This window comes from Canis lupus, chromosome 23, assembly GCF_011100685.1.
Source record: "Canis lupus familiaris isolate Mischka breed German Shepherd chromosome 23, alternate assembly UU_Cfam_GSD_1.0, whole genome shotgun sequence".
Classification (NCBI taxonomy): domain Eukaryota; kingdom Metazoa; phylum Chordata; class Mammalia; order Carnivora; family Canidae; genus Canis; species Canis lupus.
Genome location: NC_049244.1, coordinates 6,400,529 through 6,405,617, shown reverse-complemented (window position 1 = coordinate 6,405,617; position 5,089 = coordinate 6,400,529). Strand labels below are relative to the sequence as shown.

Sequence of the window (5,089 nt, the reverse complement as noted above, 5' to 3'; positions counted from 1 at the left end):
TTAGCTGCTGTCCCTTTTTAACACCTCCACTATTACTGTAAATATGCTTAAGACAGGAAAGGGTTTGGGGTAGCTTAACTAATAATACAGGAGGCTTCCACTTTGGAGGCTTTCTCTCTCTCTGAGATAATGCATCATAGGAAGTAGTGGGATGGATGAAAGGGAGAAAATTTGTTGTAAAATGGAAGGAAGATAGGTTCTCAGGAAGATCAGTTTTAGGAAAAAGCCAGGAATGTTGAAGAGCTAGAAATTGATTCCTTTAGATTATTTCTGCTCCTATAGCCCTTAGGATGATTTCATGTGCTCACATTGGTATCCACATTTGAAGAAAACTACTCTCTCTAAGGCAAAGATAGAACAATGGAAATTAGCATAGCATAAGTATATTCTTGCTCTTCTTGGGTCAGTATTTATGGGACACAAAATCTGGAGCTCTGAATTGGAAGCTGGAAGATCAGGCCCTACCTCTTCCTCAGAGAGTGGGATCTTCAACCAAACACTGTTCCTGGAGATTGCATTTCCACCCATGAAATAAAAGTACTTGAGTCTCTTCCAGCTGAATGCTCAGTGGCTCTGGGTTGATTGGTAGCATGCAGGTCAAGATTGGGAGATGGACCTTGAAGGTTAGAGAAAGATTCTAGCCTTTGGTAGGAATCATTGTCAATGATCAAGAATGGCATGTATGGGGCAGTCGGAGTGGCTCAGCAGTTCAGGGCCGCCTTCAGCCCAGGGCCTGATCCTGGAGACCCGGGATGGAGTCCCGCGTCGGGTTCCCTGCATAGAGCCTGCTTCTCCCTTTGCCTGTGTCTCTGCCTCTCTCTCTCTCATGGAATTAATAAAATCTTAAAAAAAAAAAAAAAGAATGGCATGTATGTATCCAACCACAGGCTCAAAAGCGAAGGGATGTGAAGATTATAGGTCAGTTTCTGTTATTTAAGCTTTGGTCCAATCCACTAATGTGAGTAATTGAAATGAGATAATAATGACTAATATTTGTGCCTTGGGTATATTATTTAATATTTATCCAATAATTCTAAAAAAAGTAAGTCGATTAGTTTCATTTTACAGATTAGAAAACAGATTAGAGAGGAATGAAGTATGTTGCTCAAGGTCACAGAGTAACTAAAGGAAAGAATTAGTACTCAAACTCAGGGGTATACCTTACTCTAAAAAAACTACATTACAACTATTGCTTCAAGTATTTTGTGTTGTGAGCATGGTTACATGAATTTGAATAGGTCCTTGCTTTTTATTAAATTCCTTTAAGTGACCTTTCAGCTTTAAAATCTATGCTTTATATTTTAACCCAATGGCATTATAAATAAGGTCCAGAAAAGGTGCCTGCAGTAAGGTCCGGGAAGGAAAATAAACGGAAATAACTTTGGGAAGTCTCCCACACACAAAACACAGACTAAAGAGAAGAGTTAGAATAAATACAAGGATGGTTATGTACCAAATCATTATGTCTTTTTCTCTTTTGTAAGAGACAATACAAACAGCCTGTATTTGACAATCTTGCACCTAACTTTAAGCATTCAGAAACAGATTTCTTATTTTACCGTTTCCATGACAACACATGGCATTTCACATATGTTTTTTAAGGAAGAAAAGGTGAAAATTACTCTCAGTGTTAAATTGAATTTTTCTCCTTCTCCTCACCTACTTTATTCATAGAGACTTAGAAAGTACAACAATTTCATGTTCCTTTCAAAATTTCAGTGCCATTTTTCTACGTTAGATGCAGAATTAAATGAATTCAACTTCAGCTCCATTTTCTAAGTCAAGTATTTTGATAGAGAGAAAGTTTCCTTAAGGTTGCTTTATTCCACAAGTAAAATTAGTTTCAATAGGGAGGGCAGCCTGCGATTGAGTCCCATGTCGGGCTCCCTGCATGGAGACTGCTTCTCCCTCTGCCTGTGTCTCTGCCTCTCTCTCTCTCTCTCATGAATAAATAAATAAAATCTTTAAAAAAAATAAGGATAGTTCCACACAATTATATTCATTTTGTGTAACTTTTAAATTTGTAATCTGTCAATATTTTAGACTGTCACCATTGCTAAATTTGGGTATGGCCCTCCATTTGCTTTACCCAGAGCTTTTCTTCCATTATGTTTACTAGTAGATGATTAAATGAGGAGTCAATAAATATTTGGGAAGGAATGAACAATTAAATATAGAAACACTTTTGAAGTAATTTTTATTTGGAAAGCAAAAAGATTCTTTTAGAGTGAAGTATTGTGAGGGCTAAAGAATATTTCATTTTGGGATTAAAAAACCATGATATTTATTAAGCATTAACAGTGGTATTAGGGGGGCGGGGCAAGACGATGGAAGAGTAGGGTCCCCAAGTCACCTGACCCCAACTTACCTAGATAACTTACAAATCATCCTGAAAACCTACCAATTTGGCCTGAGATTTAAAGAGAGAACAGCTGGAATGCTACAGTGAGGAGTTCACTCTTCTATCAAGGTAGGAAGAGGGGAAAAAATAAGTAAATAAAAAAGGACCAACGGGGAGGGGCCCCCCAGGAGCAGGGCTAAGGCTCAGCAGCGAGAGCCCCCAGGACAGGAGAGCCCAGGCCCGGAGACGCAGGAGCTGCACCAACCTTCCCCGGCGGAAAGGCGCTCGCAGCGACTCAGGCAGGATCCCAGGAAGGGCAGGGGAGCCCCCAGGTTCCCGGGTCACTAACAGAGGACCTGCGCCCCAGGGGAGAGCGCCACACACCTCGGAACAAGCTCCCTAAAGGGCTGGAGCGCGTGCCCGGCGCCACCGGGAGCAGCTCGGCAGGCGGCTCGGGCGGCGGCTCCGCGCGGAGGGGGCTGCGCGGCTCCCGGGTCCCGGAGCGCGATCCCAGTGGCGCAGGCCCTGGATCCCAGGACGTCGACGGACACAGCCCGGGATCCTGCGATCCCCCCGGGACAGGCGGAGGCGGGGAGGACACAGGACAGCGAGGACGCTCCTGCCCTGGGGCGCCCCCAAGCTGTGCAGGTCGGCGCCCCCGCCCCCGGGAGCATCCAGGCCCGTGCGGACTGGGAGCTGCGGGAGTTACTGGGGGAGCTGACTCCAGGGCTGGGGAGCTGCCGCCGCCACTGTGGTGGTTCCTCGCGTGTCACCCTGTGCCTGGGACGGAGCGGGGCCACCAGGGAACAGGGGCCTCACGGGGTAAACAGCTCCCACCCGAGCCGGACACCTGGCAGGGGGCGGGGCAGCTCCCCCAGGTGCACACACCTGAGAGTCAGCACAGCAGGCCCCTCCCCCAGAAGACCAGCTGCAAGGACAGGGAAAGAGCAAGTTCTTGACCGACCAGCTGGAAAGGGGAAGTCGAGGGATTTACAGTATATAGAACCAGAGGGTACCCCTCCTTGTTTTTTGTTTGTTTCCCCTTTTTCCCTCTCTTTTTCCTTCCTTTTTCCAGTACCACTTGTTTTTAGCCACTCTGCACTGAGCAAAATGACTAGAAGAATGAACTCAGCACAAAAGATTCAGAAACAGTCCTCTCTCCCGCAGAGTAGCAGTTTGGATTGCAGGGGCCGGGGGGCAGGGCGCTCCGACAGGCGCTGCAGCTGGCGGCCTGCGGCCTGGCCGGGCTCGGCCTCCGCGCTCTTCTCCCCGGTGGCGCTGGGGAAGCCCCGCGTGGGCGGGGATGCGGAGCCGCGGGTGGTCTGGCGCGGGCGTGGGCGGGGACTGCGCATCCCGGGCCGCGCTTCTGGAACCCCACCTGGGACAGGCGAGAACCACTATCCTTGGTCAACCTGTGGAAGAGGAACCTAGACTCTGGAGAAGAAGAACTGGCGTCCAGACTGGACCACTGCAAAGCAAAGGCCACACGACACATCTTCCTCATCAGGCACTCCCAGTACCACGTGGATGCCTCCCTGGAAAAGCACCGCTAATACCCCTGGGTCGTGAACAGGCTGAACTAACTGGGCTCCGACTTGCAAGCTTGGGGTTGAAGTTTAATGAAATTGTCCATTCGTCCATGACCCGAGCCATAGAAACCACTGACATCATCAACAAGCACCTGCCAGGTGTCTGCAAGGTCAGCACAGACCTGCCGAGGGAGGGCGCCCCCATTGAGCCCAACCCTCCTGTGTCCCACTGGAAGCCAGAGGCTGTGTATTATGAAGACGGAGCCCGGATCGAGGCCGCCTTCTGGAACTACGTCCATCCTGCAGATGTCAAGCAGCAGGAGGACAGTTAGGAGATCTTCATCTGCCATGCCAATGTCATCCGCTACATCGTGTGCCGGGCACTGCAGTTCCCTCCTGAAGGCTGGCTCCGCCTGTCTCTCAACAATGGCAGCATAACCCACCTGGTGGCACGGCCAGATGGCCGAGTGGCGCTCAGGACCCTCGGGGACACAGGGTTCATGCCTCCAGACAAGATATCGCGCTCCTGAGAGCTGCTTGGAGGACCTGCTCTCCTCTAGCCCCTGTGGCTCCCATGGGTGTCACCCAGGGTGTGGTTCCTCCCGCATCTTCCCTCCACAGGCTGCATTGTGGTTTCGTTGCACTCTTCCTGGAGAGTGAGAAAGTACAAATATCTCAAGTATCTAAAATGTGGCATTTGGGTCCGTACTTGGCAGCCCAGGATAGAAAAGGGAATTGTTCTGAGCAGAGCAGCCTGACTTCCCTCTTGGGGTTTCCTGCCCTGTCTACCAGGACAGCCTCACCGATGCCCTCCACACGGTCAGTCCACACGGGTCAGTCCACACGGTGACTTCAGTCACTCCCACAGCTGGCCACATGGGCCCTTCCCGGCTCCTTGGCACAGCCCATCCCAGCACTCAACTCCGAGGAGGGCCGCCAGCACTTCCATTCAGAACTTCTCATCCTACATTCTTTAAGAGCCTTTTACCACTTAAATATTTGTCAACTAAGGACTCTCATCTGGTTTCCTGCTTTGATAACCAGTTTCTCAGTCTGGAGTCCTGCCTGACACCATTGGGTCTGAACTCAACCACATCGCTGGATGGGGACCCAGCCACACTTGGCATGTGGGGGAGGTGGCTGGATGCTGATGGGACAGCAGGGCATCATGTTTCAATAAAATACTCAACAGCTCAATGTCAGAAAGCCAATACAGAAG

General features: G+C 49.5%; 1 pseudogene; it reads left to right on the top strand.

The window, feature by feature from the left end:
- The first annotated feature begins 590 nt into the window (after positions 1–590).
- Positions 591–4,468, top strand: LOC100685544 (annotated as a pseudogene).
- Positions 4,469–5,089: the final 621 nt, after the last annotated feature.